The sequence below is a fragment of the Xenopus tropicalis genome, chromosome 3, assembly GCF_000004195.4.
Source record: "Xenopus tropicalis strain Nigerian chromosome 3, UCB_Xtro_10.0, whole genome shotgun sequence".
Taxonomy (NCBI): domain Eukaryota; kingdom Metazoa; phylum Chordata; class Amphibia; order Anura; family Pipidae; genus Xenopus; species Xenopus tropicalis.
This window is the reverse complement of record NC_030679.2, coordinates 93,078,426-93,098,826: the sequence shown is the minus strand read 5'-3', so window position 1 is coordinate 93,098,826 and position 20,401 is coordinate 93,078,426. Positions and strand designations below refer to the sequence as shown.

The 20,401-nt window shown below is 39.0% G+C and overlaps 1 protein-coding gene across 6 annotated transcripts in view; it reads left to right on the top strand.

Annotated features, from left to right (window-relative positions):
• lingo1 (leucine rich repeat and Ig domain containing 1) overlaps positions 1 to 20,401 on the top strand; it is a 139,290-nt gene that overhangs the window by 25,314 nt on the left and 93,575 nt on the right. The window lies entirely within an intron of this gene.

The following is a 20,401-nucleotide window of genomic DNA, read 5'->3' as shown; positions in this document are numbered from 1 at the left end:
TACATTGTAACACAAAGGAAGGCAGGTGCCAGAAAACACCTGTTTGTAAGACCCCTCTAACTCCAATGATCCCACAAGTCACATTTTTGTCATCATTTGCTCTAAGGATGTTAAATCTGGAAATCAGCTTTGAAACCCAATATTTGGTTTTGGAATTATTTACCTTGTCTTAACTACTCCATCTGTTGTAGAGAGGTATTTCACCATACTAAAGGGGATTATGGACACTATATATATAAAAACCTAAATTTGTTTCCCAACCCAGAAGTTAAAAATCCCTGTACCAGTGGAAACATTTTCTTAGTAAATATCTAAACCACTTTAGAACCTCAGGGCAAACTTCACTAGAAAGGTCAAGGAGTGGAATGGTGGATGTTATCAGGGCTTTACTTTTTACTTATCTGGCATAAAAATTCTATGCAATAAATTAATGATAGTTTGTCATCCTTTACTCAAAATCCCAAGCAAGCCCTACTTCTATACCTAGCTTTATATTAAAGAATACAACATACAACCTCAACTATGTATTTGCTGTTTAATTTCCTAGCTTGTATCATGTATGGTATATTTTGCTGCACGTGTTTTATGACAGTTTTCACACAAACATTAATAATCAATGCAAGATCAATGATGCTTAATCTGGAAGGCATTTTATTGTTTACATTACAACAACAAAACCATGCATCAGTAGGTTTAATGATTACCTAAGGAAAGAAAAAGAATACTGAACAAAAGCACAGTGAGCCTAAGCCAACGGTATATGTATTAAATACAGCTGTCAAAACAAGAACAGCTAACACTATTTAAAAGTAAAACATACATTATATATATATATATATATATATATTTACATGCATACATACACACATACATGTATACAGTAACACAGAGGAGCACAGAAACATAGTAGCACAGCACTCAATAATCAAACAATAAGTTGTTTAAAAAACAGTGTTTCAGAATTTCCATCATCAACCATGATCTTCCTCCTGGAAAGGAAGCAGAATTGTGAAACATTTAAATGTCCATCCATGGTAAAATGGAACCAAATTTTACATGTATCTATAGTAATCCAGATAAACAAAAATAAAGCAGATCTTTATAAGTGCAGTGAAATACAGTTGAATTGTGTGTATGGTCAAAAAATTACATTTATTATGAGCTTTATCTCTTGAATATAAGGAACATATATCTTAACTTCATTTCCTATCCCCTGTCTTTATGCTGGAGTCAGGCAGATTTTGATTGACTGTTAGGTCATATGCTTACTTTGCCTAGACAATGCATTAGAGTTAGCTATCTTTCAAAATAGCTGACTCGGATACAATAAAATATGGCCATCCATGTGTGTGGCCAGTCAATCAGAGTAACCCGGTATCGCTCACCTTGGGTGCGCATATGAAAGGAAGGAACCACTCATTTGGTGGAAAGGATTTACAAATGAAGCACTGACAAATGTATCAAAATCTGAGAAAATTTCTCATATTTTCTCTGCTTCTTGCTTGTGAGAGATCCTAAATAGCTTTTCTTGTTATTTTTTTGTACTTTTTCAATATTCATTTCTCACATTTATTATTTCTTGCCATAAGATGACCATTGATATGCCCATAAGGCTGACGGCAGCCTAAAAAACTAAAGCGGGACAGGACTGGTACTGCCAATTTTCAGCCTGACCTTAAAGGAGAAAGAAAGGTAAAAACTAAGTAAGCTTTATCAGAAAGGTCTATGTAAATACAGCCATAAGCTGCACTTACAAAAACGCTGCACTGAGTTCTCTATCAAAAGATTTGTTTTCCTCTACCAGAGACATGCATCCCTCTCCTCTCTCCCCTCTCCTGCTCCCCCCTCCCTCAAGAATGCTAAGAACTCACTCCCCCCCCTTAGGAATGTGGATCTGAGCCAATCAGCAGGAAGCTTCCTCTTAGTCTAACTAACTGAGCATGTATACTGGTCTTTTTTCTTCCTGTTTGGCTTCTGATCATCTGATCAGGGCACTTTTGAGAGAACTGAAGGTATGCCTGCAGATTGAGATTAAGTCTTTTTTTAGCCTTTCTTTCTCCTTTAAAAGCTCCAAGACCAGTGATACCACTTGTTTCCCATTCAAGTAAATGGGAGGCAGCAGTTGCAATCTGAAGCACTTGTGAGCCATTGCCCCTTGCTTTATGCTATTGGGGGTTGCTAAAGAGTATTGCATTTTCATGAGTTGTTTATAAATATCTTCTTACATTGCTGTCTTTAGGATAGGATGCTAGACGTTCCTATATTCTGCATTGCTAAAATGCATATTTTATTATTTTTGTTCTGAGACTGCAAACGTTCTACAGGCTAGCTTTGAGTACTTTCATTCTCACAGTGCTGAACAAGTAAGTGTAGTCTGTCATAATGGAATAATAATGGGTAGAAGCATTTTTCAGTTCTGATTTACAGGACAGTGTTTTTTCATTGCTGAGATTGTATGCAGTACTGGGCATTCCCTTTATGCTGATTCAGTTCTGTGTATTTTCTGTGTATTGATATAGCAATGCACAGCCTATTTGGGTTGATTTATTACAGTGCAATGAAGTCTCTATATATTGATGTAACACTGTGCAATCTTTATGTGCTGATTTAGTATAGTGCATTCTGTATTTTCTGATGTAGCACTCTGAAACCAGTATCAGCCTACCTAATTATTTGCCATCTCAATCTTCTCATAGCACTGCAATTTCTATGTGATTGTTCCATTTCCTGTTCTTTTGCTATTCATATATGACTCTGAATGAAACAGTAGTGGGGTCATTTACAAGCATGAGTGCAGTGGCTTCATGTTATGTACTGTGTATAGTTGCAGTATTTAAAACATGGCCTCTGAACATTGATATGGGTAAGAGGGTGATGCTAGTTCTAACATACATTTTGGCTTTTAGCTGATTGATCTATCAAGCCCAAGGATCTGTGTTCTGTTTGATCTTTTAATCAATAGCCATCAAAATCTTTTAGACACCAATACATCAATGCAAATTGCTTATATGCATGCACCAAAATAACCATGGTATCAGCATTCTTAAACTGAGAAAGATCCAGATCACATGCAGTTGCTGGGTGAAGGTGTCCCATGGTTCAAATATAACACCAAAATTAGTAAAAGTCTAAAATCTACCTCCCTAGGTCTTTGATGGTAAAGGGTGTTGTGGATTCTGCTGCTTGCGGAGCATAGACAGTAGTTGATATACAAGAATACAACATACAGGGTATCGCTTGTAGTGGTGGGCAGGGGCACTGCTGCCATGAGGCAGCGAGTTGAGATCAGTTACCAGGGGTGGCAAAAAAACGCTCCTTTTAACTTTAAGACCCTAATTTCCAGTTTTGAAAATTTGGCTCTGCTACTGCAGAGAGTACAATTGTGCTACCTACGCTAGCAATGCGGCCCCCCTGGACCCCCTTTGGCTCTGTAAGCCGGCTCAGGGGCCAGAAACACCCCTGGTGGTGGGGCAGTAATGATGGGGCTCCCTGAAGGAACAAATGCTTTTTGCCTTGATTGTCCCAAAGAATTAGTTTTGTTTGTTTTCCTGAATTCAACCCTGCCTCTGGTTAGTAGCAGTAGCAGAGTGTGCCTTTGGTAATAAAAAAAAGAATAGGTTGTTGGTGTGACAGGAATGGCATTACAATAAGAACTCAATATGTAAAACGTTTCCCAAATTAGAGGGGTCGTTTGCAAATGCAGCCAAGTGTGTGGTTATTTTAAAATGGATGCAAATGTTGCACTTGCCATTCATTAAAGGTGCCCAAACACATTCTTGCAGTTACATATATGTGCATAGGCGGATTTTCCATAAGGCTAGGGCAGGCTAAGCCTCCCCAAACCTGCTTGGCACATTAAAAAAAAAAACAAAACAAAACAAAAAAACCTTACTCCGTTTCTGCACTGTCCTGGAAATGAGTTCCTCAAGCCCGTTTTGCTGTGCTCCGATTGGATTGTTCTTCTTGTGGATTCACCAATCAGAGCACAGATGCACACAGGGATCGGGAGATTTTGCAAACAGTGCAGAAATGAAGACTGAAAAGAAGAATCTGCAGCTGTAACTTTACCTAAGAACCAACTCTCAACTTTTGCTGCAGATTTCATCCCACAGGCACTATACACAGGTACTATACCCAGGTACTATACCCAGGTACTATACCCAGGCACTATACCCAGGCACTATACCCAGGCACTATACCCAGGCACTATACCCAGGTACTATACACAGGCACTATACCCAGGTACTATACCCAGGTACTATACACAGGTACTATACACAGGTACTATACCCAGGTACTATACACAGGCACTATACACTCATACTATACACAGGTATTATACACTCATACTATACCCAGGTACTATACCCAGGCACTATACCCAGGCACTATACCCAGGCACTATACCCAGGCACTATACCCAGGCACTATACCCAGGCACTATACCCAGGCACTATACCCAGGCACTATACCCAGGCACTATACCCAGGCACTATACCCAGGTACTATACACAGGTACTATACACAGGTACTATACACAGGCACTATACACTCATACTATACACAGGTACTATACACTCATACTATACACAGGTACTATACACTCATACTATACACAGGTACTATAGACTCATACTATACACAGGTACTATACACAGTTACTATACACAGGTACTATACAGTTCAAAAGAATCACTAGCTGACATTAAATTGTTTTTTGCCTGACCTGACATCTATAATAATTTATAATCTATCCCCTACCCTAACAGATGGAGGGTAAGTTAACTCTTTCCCCCTGAAAAAGCTCATTGTGTGTTTATATATTTGTTGTTGTTTTTTGCACTTACTATTTTTTTTTTTTTGTCATTGTTTTGTTCATTTATAGTAAGTTACAGTGGAGCCAATGTTGTGTATCCGTGCCAGTGTTATAGTGCCAGGGCCTGAATATCTGCCATCAGTACCCATGGCATATAATGTGGTGGGTTTGTAAATACGGACTGCGTCTCACTGCATATAATGGGGAGTCAGTACCCACTGCCTTTCTTGCTATAAAACTAACATAAACACATCTAAAGGGGTGGTTCACTTTTAAGTTAACCTTTAGTATGTTATAAAATGGCCTATTCCTAGCAACTTTGCAATTGGTCTTCCTAATTAATTTTTTTGAATAATTTGCCTCTCTTCTGCCTCTATACAGATTTCAAATGGGGGCCAAAAAATATTGCTCTGTGAGGCTACAATTTTATTATTATTATTATTATAGTTTTGTATTACTTATTTTTCCAAGTAGGCCCCTTAACTATTCATATTCCCATCTCTTGTTTAAACCACTACCTGGTTGCTAGGGTAAATAAGACCCTAGCAACCAGATAGCTGCTGAAATACCAAATGGAGAGCTGCTGAACAAAAAGCTAAATAACTGAAAAACCATTAAAAATAAAAGTGAATTCGAATGCGAACTACCCCTTTAAGCTAACTGATCACAAATGTTTGCAGATCCCCTAACAGAAGTGCACGTATGAATACTTTTACATACTAAACATTTTAGGGTAAAAAAAAAAGCACCCCCCGCACTTTTGTACAGTATCCCTGGGAGTCAGTGGGAACGGCAAGAGGTAGTTGGGAGGTTAACTTTTTACGCCAGCAGCGAATCCACTAGCTGTAGGTCAGTCTGTGTATGGGCCATCTTTAGCCTCCCCAAACACAAAAGTCATCCTCCGCCTATGTATATGTGCACCATTGCATCTGCCCTGCCTGTTCTGCAGAATTCTGTTCTATTAAAGCAGGTTTTCCACAACAAGTTGCATGAATAAATGCAATAGACTTTCAGCAAATGTTACAATGCCGGAAGTGATGCACTCCTGACAATTCCTAAAAAAGTAGGTTGCAACTTGTATCCAGTTTGCTATCCAAAGAAGTGCAATTGCATTCCTTTTGGTTCATCAGGCACATTTGGAGCACATTTGAACTACTTGCCTGGTTGCAGTTACACTGGAACATACAGTTCATTGTGAGTAAAGTATGACAATTCAGTTACACTTTGCATGCTGCACTTACCCTTTAGATATCACACATTAGGACTGTGTGACTTGCTAATAGTGTCACCTCAAGTTCCCACCAACGCCATCACAACCCGCCCCCACATCATACCTTCACCCCAACTCTTATAGCCACTGCCAAAATAATCAGATTGGGGATATCAGAAAGAGAGCCTGGACAGGCCAAGTGGTACTGGGTTGCAGGGCCTGCTGGCCTAGACCGACCATGCTTGGTAGGTCTACATTTGTTGTATACTTTTCTTTTGGGTATTACAGTTTCTAGAATAAATATGTAATGGTTTGTGAAAATGCAACACTGTAGGCCCTCATGAAAACTACATATAATACTGTTCCTCTGTCACTAGTGGGCAAATAAATAATTTCAGAGCTAGTAAATTAAATCATGTAATCTTTGAGGTTTAAAAGTTGTCACATATGAAATGGTACAGTAGTTTGTTTAAAGGACCACTTAATGCTGATTTTTTCTTATAGCAGCAAATACCCACTTAAATAATGTAGACTTGTATAATAGGTTTCTGCTAAGAAAAGATTCAGTGCCTTGATATTTTATTTGTACTGTTTTCAGATGACTACCAATCTCACCAATTTTTGCCACTTAAAATGGTTACTATAACTAAATTAAAGCCCCACTTTGGGGTAAAGACGTCCTCAGTTCCCTATCCATCTATGTCCTTTTCATCGCCTCTCAACACAACGCACAACTCAACAGTAGAAAACTTTATAGATGATGAGTTAATGTACCCCCTGCTGTAATATGTAGGGATATTAGAAGTCACCTTGTAGTTCCCTGACCTAGATAAAAATTTGCATGCTAATGCCTTCATATTGTCATTGGTTTCTTTGTACTGCCTCATATAGATAGACTTAAAATGTATGCAAAGGTACATTACACACACGTACACATATAATATGGTTACAGAATTATCGACATTTTATAGTTTAACCTTTTTCCCAACAGCCTATCATATACAAAAAAATTTAAACCTTCTAGAGGATATTTAAAACGTATTTTTCTAGTAGAGAGATCTTAAAAAAAAAAGAACAAATAAGTGTTGGTTAAAATATTGTGACACTAGATAGAGAGGTAAGGACCTTAGACAAGCACTGGGATTTCATGCTGCCTTTTGAAATGCAGTTTGTAGCAGAGAAGGCAAGACTGTAAATATAGCAAGCTTAAGCCAAAGTCTAACTGGGTGGATACTATATAAAGTCCATAAGTGGCATGGCTGCCTTTCTGATGTTCCTCTTGCTCAGGAAGACAACTGAAACAAAACAGAGTAGCAGGGTTGCCACCTGTCCGGTTTTGACCCAAACAGCCCATTTTTTTCCCACTGTGATTGGCACAGTGATTGGCCAATCGTCGATCATCACGTCATAACTCTGCCCATGTGATGTCACCAACCCGACCCCTTTCCCGCCCTATGACGTTACTGGCCACGCTTATTCCCACCCTTTGTGACGTCACCATCTGGTCCCTGCCCGGAGATAGAAGCCAGCAGAGGTGGCAACCCTAGTTGTGGCAGTCAGGCCATGATTCATGTACCAAAAATCTGACTAGTGAGTAGCTAGATCAGGTAACAATTGATGTCGAGGGGGGACTTAAAGGAACAGTAACACCAAAAAATGAAAGTGTATAAAACTAACTAAAATATAATGTGCTGCTGCCCTGCACTGGTAAAAGTTGTGTGTTTACTTCAGAAAGTCTACTATAATTTATATAAATAAGCTGCTATGTAGCCATGGAAGCAGCCATTCAAAGGAGAAAAGGCACAGACACATAGCAGATAACAGATAAAACACCATTGTATTCTACAGAGCTTATCTGTTATCTGCTATGTAACCTGTGCCTTTTCTCCTTTTTTCCAGCTTGAATGGCTGCCCCCATGGCTACACAGCAGCTTATTATATAAATTATAGTAGTGTTACTGTAGCAAACACACCAGTTTTACCAGTGCAGGGCAACAGTGCATTATATTTTTATTACTTTAATGCTCTTTCATTTTTTGGTGTTACTGTTCCTTTAAAAAGAAAGGTAAATACAAATAAACAAGTTCTGTGGCAGGAGGCCATGGCTGATACATGGAGCAAGCAAGACAGGGTAGGAAGATCAAACAAGGTTAAGACCAACCACACATTACTAGCAGACCATATACAGTGGAGGAAATAATTATTTGACCCCTCACTGATTTTGTAAGTTTGTCCAATGACAAAGAAATGAAAAGTCTCAGAACAGTATCATTTCAATGGTAGGTTTATTTTAACAGTGGCAGATGGCACATCAAAAGGAAAATCGAAAAAATAACTTTAAATAAAAGATAGCAACTGATTTGCATTTCATTGAGTGAAATAAGTTTTTGAACCCCTACCAACCATTAAGAGTTCTGGCTCCCACAGAGTGGTTAGACACTTCTACTCAATTAGTCAACCTCATTAAGGACACCTGTCTTAACTAGTCACCTGTATAAAAGACACCTGTCCACAGAATCAATCAATCAAGCAGACTCCAAACTCTCCAACATGGGAAAGACCAAAGAGCTGTCCAAGGATGTCAGAGACAAAATTGTAGACCTGCACAAGGCTGGAATGGGCTACAAAACCATTAGCAAGAAGCTGGGAGAGAAGGTGACAACTGTTGGTGCGATTGTTCGAAAATGGAAGGAGCACAAAATGACCATCAATCGACCTCGCTCTGGGGCTCCGCGCAAGATCTCACCTCGTGGGGTGTCAATGATTCTGAGAAAGGTGAAAAAGCATCCTAGAACTACACGGGAGGAGTTAGTTAATGACCTCAAATTAGCAGGGACCACAGTCACCAAGAAAACCATTGGAAACACATTACACCGCAATGGATTCAAATCCTGCAGGGCTCGCAAGGTCCCCCTTCTCAAGAAGGCACATGTGCAGGCCCGTCTGAAGTTTGCCAATGAACACCTGAATGATTCTGTGAGTGACTGGGAGAAGGTGCTGTGGTCTGATGAGACCAAAATAGAGCTCTTTGGCATTAACTCAACTCGCTGTGTTTGGAGGAAGAAAAATGCTGCCTATGACCCCCAAAACACCGTCCCCACCGTCAAGCATGGGGGTGGAAACATTTTGCTTTGGGGGTGTTTTTCTGCTAAGGGCACAGGACAACTTATTCGCATTAACGGGAAAATGGACGGAGCCATGTATCGTGAAATCCTGAACGACAACCTCCTTCCCTCTGCCAGGAAACTGAAAATGGGTCGTGGATGGGTGTTCCAGCACGACAATGACCCAAAACATACAGCAAAGGCAACAAAGGAGTGGCTCAAGAAGAAGCACATTAAGGTCATGGAGTGGCCTAGTCAGTCTCCGGACCTTAATCCAATAGAAAACCTATGGAGGGAGCTCAAGCTCAGAGTTGCACAGAGACAGCCTCGAAACCTTAGGGATTTAGAGATGATCTGCAAAGAGGAGTGGACCAACATTCCTCCTAAAATGTGCGCAAACTTGGTCATCAATTACAAGAAACGTTTGACCTCTGTGCTTGCAAACAAGGGTTTTTCCACTAAGTATTAAATCTTTTTTTGTTAGAGGGTTCAAAAACTTATTTCACTCAATGAAATGCAAATCAGTTGCTATCTTTTATTTAAAGTTATTTTTTCGATTTTCCTTTTGATGTGCTATCTGCCACTGTTAAAATAAACCTACCATTGAAATGATACTGTTCTGAGACTTTTCATTTCTTTGTCATTGGACAAACTTACAAAATCAGTGAGGGGTCAAATAATTATTTCCTCCACTGTAGGCCAAGCAAAGAGCTGCAGGTAAAGGCAACTATTTTTTTCAAGTTTAAAAGCCAGTGCAAGTGTATCTTCAAGCTCAGTATAAGAAAGTCAATATTGCTCAAAAGACAAACCATCCAAACAAATAAGGATGGTAGGTTTAAACATGCAGCATATAGTATATAAATGCAAGATAATCATTCTTATGTGGCAGAAATCTCATCATGGACAGGGGCGCGTACAATTTAGCCAGAGCAACAGATCAACCCACATACATATAACTCACTTAACTATATCTATAACCATTAGGATTTCACGATCTATGACTTGTAATCATAGAGTTAGCAATATTCTAGTCCGTTACAATGTTAATTGATCTGGTTTTTAATTTAATGGGAAATGTTAACAAGGCATTTACTATTTACAGGGTCATGTAAGTCATTAGTTTCCTTTTACTTTAGATTTCCTTTATAAAATTTATAGTATGATGAATGCCAAGACTTTATAAATTATTGTGTTTGTACTCTCAATTTATTTATATGATTTATAAATGTGGACATTTCTGTTTATGAGTAGTTCTAGCTGTCATAAAAACAATGTTCCTTTTCAGTCCAGAGTCAGGAACACTATGGGTCCTATATAAAGTGTCAAATTTTGCAAAATAGTCTTTATTTTGTGATTAAAGGGATTCTGTCAAGATTTTTATGGTGTACTTTTTATTTCTAAATTATATTGTTTACATAGCAAATTATTTAAAATTTTATTCTTGAACCAACAAATGCATTTTTTTAAATTTTAATATTGGTGTGTGGGCAGCCATCTCAGTGCATTGTGCCTGAGCTTTCAGAAGGAGCCAGTGTTGCAGGAACTGCTTGTGGATAAGCTATTGTTTCTCCTGCTCAGACTTTCAATAGGACCCAAGTCCTGTAATAGCAAAATGGGGTTTTCCTGCTTGGGAGCTATTGTCATGTCAAAGTGAGCACATTTACACATTTTACCATCTCTGTCATGCTGAAATCTCCTACAGCCCTCAGGAAATCAGCTTTTTGGTAGGGTAGGGAGTCTGGGGTGTCAGAAAGCATTGCCTCTAATTGTATTTAATGTATTTGGGGCTGAAGTTGCCACTACTTTGTACTGTATTTAAAGGGATACTGTCATGATTTTTATGGTATACTTTTTATTTCTTTTTTTGTAACTTAGATTTTTATTGGTTTTTTTATGCATTTTAGTCATGACAGGCATTCAATAGATCAATAATGGCGATATAACAATACAATTGTACAGGTCTGGAAGATTGACCATATCACAAAGTATAGAACAGGCCTATTTCTCGACAATTGGCAGCAATCATTAGCAATATAATGTAAAAAGTAACAGTTGCAATTGCAAATAATACTGAAAAGGGAGGAGAGGAGGAGGTGAGGGAGAGGGGGGACAAAGGAAAGGGGGGAATATACAGGGAAGGAGAAGTATGGGTCCCTTGGGAGGGGGAGAGTGGAGGGTTATGGTTGTAGGTCAGATAAGGGGTAGGTCCTTTATAGGGTGTGTCTTACTTTATCTCCTTATGTTGGCTATATAATAATCCCATCTGGACCAAACCCTCTCCCATTGTTTACGTCGGTCGTAAACATTGGCCGTCATGAGTTCCATCTCCCTCATGTCTCTCACCTTCAGAAGCACATCCCCTAATCTAGGGGGTACAGGGTCCTTCCACTTTTTAGTAATCGCCAGTCTAGTTAGCTTCTTCTCCGCGGCTGTATTATCTAAGATTGGCCTACCCACAAGAGCAGTATAGATGTCAAGTGGAGTCTCTTTGAACAGGATTCGAGAGAGTATGCCCTCTATTTCCTTCCACAGTGGTGATATTATGGGGCAATGCCACATGATATGCTGTAAGGTTCCCTGTTCGCCACAATTTCTCCAGCACAGTGGAGAGGTGCCCGGGAACATATGGCTAAGTTTAACGGGTGTATCGTACCAGAAGAACATAGTTTTATATATGCTTTCCTTTTGTCACTTTTTATTTCTTAATTACACTGTTTACATAGCAAATAATTCACTAAACCATTTAAAATTTTATTCTTGAACCAACAAATTTATTTTTTTTTTAGTTGCAACATTGGTGTGTAGGCAGCCATCTCAGTGCATTGTGCCTAAATCTGAGCTTTCAGAAGGAGCCAGCTCTACACATTAGAACTGCTTTCAGGTAACCTATTGTTTCTCTTACTCCCATGTAACTGGAGGAGTCCCAAGCTGGACTTGGATTTCTTACTATTAAGGGCTATCCTGATATCTACTGGGAGCTGCTATCTTGCTACCTTCCCATTGTTCTGCTGATCAGCTGCTGGGAGGGGGGTGATATCACTCCAACTTGCAGCTAAGCAGTAAAGTGTGACTGAAGTTTATCAGGTCACATGGCGGTGGCACCCTGGGAAATGAAGACTATGGCTAGCCTCATGTGAAATTTCAACATTAAATGCAAAAAAACTGTTTTTGAGAAACAGATTTCAATGCAGGATTCAGCTGGAGAAGCTCTATTAACTGATGCGTTTAAAAAAAACAAAAAAAAAACATGTTTTCCCTTGACAGTATTTCTTTTTTTCTAGTTATAACATTTGCAACATTGTTGTAATTTTTATATTATGATTCTTCTCTGAGGTGTCTTCTTCTTATTGCACTCTTTATAAAGACTTTTGATACTGAGTTTGTCCAAAATATTTTTGAAATATATGGAAGGTGCTGCAAACATTTAACATATCAGTTGAAATGTATGCATGCCTGTTTTGCTTTTTTTCAGAATAGTGAAAGCCATCAGCCTTTACAGATGGTTGTATTTGTAGTTTTTTCAGAATTTAGACATAAGTAGTAATCCAAATATTTCAGATCAAGCTGAACAGCTGACTATTCTTCAGTTTCTAGGGATATTCTGTTCATTTCAAATGATTATTAAATGTACAATTCCTAGATTGTTTGCTCCCTGGATATGATGGCTGTGTAAATGGTTACTTTGTAGGTAGCTAGTAAAGGATATGAGGTGCAATGTGATATATGTCTCCAATGTAGCAAAACATGTAACAGTGGAGAACTGTGATCTGGTTCAGGCATTATATTAGCTAATGCCATTTCATTTTAGAAGTTCTTTTGGAACCACTATTCAAATAACATTTAGTAAAAGTCACATTATAGAAGATGCTTTAGTTAAAGTAATAGCAAAATTACCATTAACAAACTCGTTTAGGTATTCTCACCGTGCCTTGCCAGGTAGGTTTCAGAGGTAAAATACATTCACCTTTCTCCCTTAGAAATAGATACTGACAGCTACATTTAACTGTTTATTTTACATAAATAATAACATTGTCTTTGCATGACCTTTATAATTTTGCCCTAAAAGTATTTGCCATTCTAACTGACAGGTTGCGTGACATATAGGGAAGGTATTCTGTCCACATAATATTTTGAAAGTATTTTTTTGTGTCAGTATCACTTTAAGGGATTCAAATTCAGGCTGAATTGGCTACTTTGGTGTCATTTTTTAATGTGTTTAACCATATGTTGATATGTGGCAGCTATAACTGACTTTTGATTGATCGCAGTGTTTATCAACCAAAATAGTGTGTAGAGTTTTGCTTTGCCCTTCCATCCCTTTCTCTATTATGCTACCCTCACCTCTTTCCCTGTTCCTGTGTACTTTCTTTCTTTATCCCTGTGACTTTCATATTCTTGTATAATAGCTGTGCTCTTTCACTGAATTTTTTGCTCTCTATTTCTCTTTCACTTTCATCTTTTATAATTTTCCTTTCCTGTAGATTGGTTTGTTAAATGGCTGTCAAAGCACAGAACTATGCAAAGATTGGGTCAGTTTGACAGTAGTTTAAATCTTTCACCCTGTTAACAGTTCCCATATGCCCCTCTTCTTTGACAGTGTCATAACAGCGCTGTGCGAGTAGTCTATATTAGTGATTCAGATTAGACCAATCTGCAAGGAATGGAGAAAAACTTGGCCACAGAAGGTTAACCTGCGGGCACCCTGTTGGAGAGCCCTGATCTAACATAAGCTCACAGTTGATGAATAAACAGATTAGATTAGGAACATTTGGGTATGTAGTGTATGATGAATCATCAAAACATAGCAATGACTGAGTTGTGGTCCAGTTGATCAGATATTGTAACATTTAGCATGTCTGAGGCAAATGATAGGAAGATCTCTTCTTTGACTACTAGACTACTACTAACAATGGCACTTCAGGCAACCAATACATTTTTGTTGCTCATAGCAACCAATCAGCAAATAGAATTTACCAGCCACCTACAAGCTAGAAAACAAATGCAACATCACCGTTCATGTTGGCTTTATAGTTTAATAAAAATGCCCCTTTGTGTCTATGGGTTGACAGCATGCAAGGAAACCTGTAATGGAATAACTAATCTTGCATGAATACTAAGTAATGATGTACTGTACTTCTATAAATGCATGCTGACCCAACTATCATGTTTTATTGGGCTTTGGGACCAACATTTCTACATGCAGTGATCTGGTGTTTTGGTTAGAGTGGATTGTGTGGGGAATTAGTAAATGTGGTTTGAGGTTTAATGTTAGTTGGGTAATTAAGTCACCAGGGACCCTGTGTGATCTATGTCTGAGGATGATTATATACGTCGATTCTACCATTTTTCAGGTATATAAAAACGGTTTAATAGAGGGTGCAGGCAGATATTAGTGGAAGCTGCTGTGCCGTGTAATAGCTCCCTTTGCCTTCTGGGACCTGATGAATAAATATTCCTTTCTGTGTCCTCGCTCTGAGGGTTTTTACAACTATTGTATTAACACTTACCATACCAAAGATCTTGGTATGAGCCATTTCTGTCTTATAGCTCTCTCATAATACATTTAAAGTTGTTGCTGCATCTTTTCTTCACCATATACCATTGATAGGACTGTTGACAGTTGGAATGAATTCCAAATGGCTGTGCAGACTGTTGTAATATGTCCTTGTTTGTGAATAAAGGCTGTTTTGATTCTCATACTGGTGCTCTTCAGATTTCAAAATTGAACTCCACATCATTTTACCTTTTTGAATTCAGTTTAATCTTTTTTTGGCCCTCTACTATTTCCAACACACATACACCATCATAGCTGCGTTGCACCATGCTCATATTTTGTAATGGGACATACAATACGTATTAAAGGAAAACAGTACAAACAATGTAGGTCTCTATAAAAAATATAAATAAATAAAAAATAAACAAACTGATGTGTAAAACCCTGCTTTATCTAAATAAACCATTTTCATAAAAATATATTTTTATAGTGGTATGTGCTATTTTGTAATCCTAAATAGAAAGTTGCCATTTTAAGATTAAGGGCCGCACCCTGGGATCATAGGATTGACAGTGCACACAAACAAGCCGAGACACATACATGCTAGGCCCCATCAGCCAATTAATGGACATAGTCTTGCCTTTTGCTTCCACACTTCCTGTTACAGTTAGAGCTGCGTTATTTCTGGTCACGTGATCTCTGACGGAGCACACAGCCCATCACTAAATGATGGATCAAGAGAAAGGATGTAAAAGGGCAATATTTACTGATATATATTCCAGTTTGGGGAGATTCTTTAATAGGTCACTTAACATAATATAAACAATCTATTGGTTCAGTATTCATCCTGGGGGTATAGTTTTCCTTTAATCTGGTTGCCCTGTTTGCAATTCCATATATCACCTTTGTGCTCCAGTATCTATATTTTCACCTGTCCAACAAACACCATATCACTAGGCATTTTAGAAGAAAAACAACAAATTATTAGTAAATAGGACTTGTGCTAAACATACTTTTTGGCTATTGTTTTTATCAAATAAAACAGTATGTTTTTTTGTTATTTCCTGAGCTAAGAAAACATCATTCTAAGCAACTTTCCAATATGGATTTATTAAAACATTTTGCGCTTTAAAAGTTATTTGTAAATATAATTGCTATTGAAAGTTCCCGGATATGACTTTAAACAATGTTACAAAAGCCAGTCTCATCCAGCATGACAGGTTTGTTATTCTGCTGGCTTGTGTTACATTGTTTCACCAGGGCAAAGACTAGAAAATGAGAAACACTGTTTTTAATATCAATAATATATACAAATAAATGAAAAACCATTACAAATTTGTAATGAATGTATATTGCAAAGTTGCTTAGAATATTTTTTGGGTTGCCATGTCCTTTAAAAAATAATATAAAAAACATAGTTTTTTTTCTTGATTTAAACCAGTGGTTCTGAACCTTCCTAATGCTGCAACCCTTTAATACAGTTCCTTATGTTGTGGTGACCCCCAACCATAAAATTATACCTAAGGCCATTGGAAATATGTGTTTTCCGATGGTCTTAGGCGACCCCTGTGAAAGGGTTGAGAACCGCTGATTTAATCAATAGGTAAAAAGTATGATCAGCACAAGCCCTAATTATTGCACACATGTAGAACAAGTGGATATACTGCACCTTTAAAGCTTCTTTAAGAAGGGCATATAATATCCACTTTATAATTGCATGACAACAAAATAAAGCCAAAACACAGCAGAGTTCCTGCTTTTTGTTATATGCTATCATTCTGCATTAACAGGTCTGATGTGACTCCAGTGTTATGTCTTTGGCATAACTTACAAAGTGGTGGCTCCTTAAAGGAGAAGGAAAGGCAAAGTCACTTGGGGGTGCCAAAATGTTAGGCACCCCCCAAGTGACTTAAATTGCTTACCTTTTCCCCCGGGCTGGTGCCTCTGTTCAGAGAGAACAGCACCAGCCCGGGATACCTGCAGTGCTTCCTTCTTCCTGTATCGCTCGCGCGCGCATGTGCAGTAGAGTGAAAAGCCGAACTTTAACAGAGAAGTCGGCTTTTTCACTCTACTGGGCATGCGCCTATTGTGTAGTCGCAGCGAAACGAAGCCGGAAGGAGAAAGTGCATCGCTCCAGGTACCCCGGGCTGGGGCTGTTTTCTCCTAACAGGGGCACCAGCCCGGGGTACGAGGTAAGTGATTAAAGTCACTTGGGGGTGCCTAACATTTAAGCACCCCCAAGTGACTTAGCCTTTCCTTCTCCTTTAAAGGAGAAGGAAAGGTAAAAACTAAGTAAGCAGAAAGGTCTATGTAAATACAGCCATAAGCACTCACAGAAACGCTGCACTGAGTCCTCTATCAAACGAAGCACAGGATTTCTTTTCTTTTTTTAAACGTTGTTCGGGTGTCTGACTTCTGATTTTTCTCTCAGAAAAATCATTAATTCCCGTGGCCAGAGTCTGCGCAGTTTCCTCCTGTCTCCCCTCTCCTGCCCCCCCTTCCATAAGATTGCTAGGAACTCCCTCCCCTCTCCCTTAGGAATGTGTGATCTGAGCTACTAACTGCTAGAGCTGTAGCAGGAAGCTACTTAAAATGGCAGCTGCTGTCTTAAGCAATCAGAGAAAGCTTTTAGGGCTCTTTATTTAGGTATGTTAATGCTTTCTGCAGAATAAATATAGTGTTCTAGGTGGCATTAACGTGGCAAATCTATTGGCAGTAAAATGCCAAAATTACTTTCCTTCTCCTTTAAATAACACTCCCATCATTTCTAGAAAGCAGCGCTATACAATTATATTTAGAGGCTATATACTTGAAAACATTAAAACATACATTGAAAATATAACCATTTTCTCTGGGTACTGGGGTTTCCTACCACACTTAAAAAACACAAAGGCAGGTTAATTGTCCCTGATGAAAGTGACCCTAATGTGTGAGTAAATGTGATAGGGAGTTTCGACTCATTCTAGGAGCATTTTCGCACTCCTGCGCGCTGTGCTCTTGACTGAGACCATATGTAGATTGGTGCTCAGTGACAAGAGCAGCATCAGGAGGCACAGCAACACCTTTCCTTGGTAAGGACAGGGCCCAGATTCTGGATCCCACTCTGTACCTTGTATGTCTGAATGACATGCAAGAAAAGGGGGGGGGGGGGTGGAACCTACATGCCTTTCCCCTCTGGCACTTATCTACTACAGAGCTGATTGATGCAGTCACCCACACCCAGACTGATGCTGATTGAGACCTTTTTTGTGCTCTGCACACAGGGTCTGAGTTCACATATGAGCCTTTTTGTAAAGGGCTGTAGACAAGACCACAGAAGTTTTCACGGATTATATAGCAGAAGTTGCATGGGCTGGTTTCTGTAGAACTATATTTAAATAATCTTTTTTCCTAGTGCATTATAGACACTGTCAACATGGGCGTCCGCAGAAAATTTTCCAAGGGGGGGCAAGTAAGCTAGTATCATCCTGCAACAGACAAATATATATATATATATATATATATATATATATAAATATATATTTTTTTTTTGCAGGATGATACTAGGGGAGGCTAAAGATGGCCCATACACAGACTGACCTACAGCTAATGTGACACTTAGTGGATTCGCTGCTGGCGTAAAAAGTTAACCTCCCAACTACCTCTTGCCGTTCCCACTGACTCCCAGGGATACTGTACAAAAGTGCGGGGGGGGCTTTTTTGTTTTTACCCTAAAATGTTTAGTATGTTAAAGTATTTATACGCGCATTTCTGTGAGGGGATCTGCAAACATTTGTGTTTGTGATCAGGGCTAGTTCGCATTCAAATTCACTTTTATTTTTAATGGTTTTTCAGTTATTTAGCTTTTTGTTCAGCAGCTCTCCATTTGGTATTTCAGCAGCTATCTGGTTGCTAGGGTCTTATTTACCCTAGCAACCAGGTAGTGGTTTAAACAAGAGATGGGAATATGAATAGTTAAGGGGCCTACTTGGAAAAATAAGTAATACAAAATTATAATAATAATAAAATTGTAGCCTCACAGAGCAATATTTTTGGCCCCCATTTGAAATCTGTATAGAGGCAGAACAGAGGCCTGTGTATAGTACCTGGGTATAGTACCTGTGTATAGTGCCTGTGTATAGTACCTGGGTATAGTACCTGGGTATAGTACCTGTGTATAGTGCCTGTGTATAGTACCTGGGTATAGTACCTGTTTATAGTGCCTGTGTATAGTACCTGGGTATAGTACCTGTGTATAGTGCCTGTGTATAGTACCTGGGTATAGTACCTGTTTATAGTGCCTGCGTATAGTGCCTGGGTATAGTACCTGGGTATAGTACCTGGGTATAGTACCTGTGTATAGTGCCTGTGTATAGTACCTGCGTATAGTACCTGCGTATAGTGCCTGCGTATAGTGCCTGGGTATAGTGCCTGGGTATAGTACCTGGGTATAGTACCTGGGTATAGTACCTGTGTATAGTGCCTGGGTATAGTGCCTGGGTATAGTGCCTGGGTATAGTGCCTGCGTATAGTGCCTGGGTATAGTGCCTGGGTATAGTACCTGGGTATAGTGCCTGGGTATAGTGCCTGGGTATAGTGCCTGGGTATAGTACCTGGGTATAGTACCTGGGTATAGTGCCTGGGTATAGTACCTGGGTATAGTACCTGGGTATAGTACCTGTGTATAGTGCCTGTGTATAGTACCTGTGTATAGTACCTGTGTATAGTACCTGTGTATAGTGCCTGTGTATAGTACCTGTGTATAGTGCCTGTGGGATGAAATCTGCAGCAAAAGTTGAGAGTTGGTTCTCAGGTAAAGTTACAGCTGCAGATTCTTCTTTTCAGTCTTCATTTGTTTCCAGTTTGCAAAATCTCCCGATCCCTGTGTGCATCTGTGCTCTGATTGGTCAATTTTACTGTCTGTCAAGGAAGCTGTGCTCTGATTGGAGAATCCACAAGAAGAAAGATCCAATCGGAGCACAGCAAAAACGGGCTTGAGGAGACAGTGCAGAAAGTAAGGTTTTTTTTGCTACTTTTCCAGGGGGGGGCAAGTGCCCCCTCTTGCCCCCTTCTGTGGACGCCCATGACTGTCAATAATAGGATGAATGCCAGAGGTTCTTAAACAAGAAAATGAACATCTATTCAAACATAATATTAACCACAGTGGACACTGGTAAAACCAATAATCATCAAGGCAGTGAATTAGAAGAATAATGATATCTTCATAGAGTGACTATCATGTGTATATTAAGAGCAAGAATGTGCTTACCCATCTATTATTCAGAAAATGATGATTCACAGTCTTCAAGGAATTTCTTTATGGTCAAAGATCAAGACTCACTAGAGTTCCCTTACTCTAGGTGGGTTTTAGTGATGAGCAAATTTTTTTGCATGGATTTGCAGCAAAATTCCACATTTCACCATTGACGAATTGTTTTGTGAAACTTCCACGAAATTTTGCTGCAAAAATTAGGGGTTGTGTCAAAAAAGGTGCAGTTGCATCAAAATTGGCACGGTTGCTTAAAAAAAACGGTGTGGTTGCATCAAAAAAGTTGCATGTGGCAAAAAAGTCGCACCGCTCCCGCATTTCACAAGTTTTTCATCGTTCTGCAATTTTTTCTATGCTTTTGCAATTTTTTTACCTCTAGCATATGCTGCCAGCTAAAGTTTGACTTTGTGTTTAGACTAGGGCATCTAATCATGACCACCATACATGAAAACTTCACAGTAACTGCTATTACCTGTAGGATAAAAAAAACAATAACACATACGTGACTACTTTTTAAACATTTCTAATG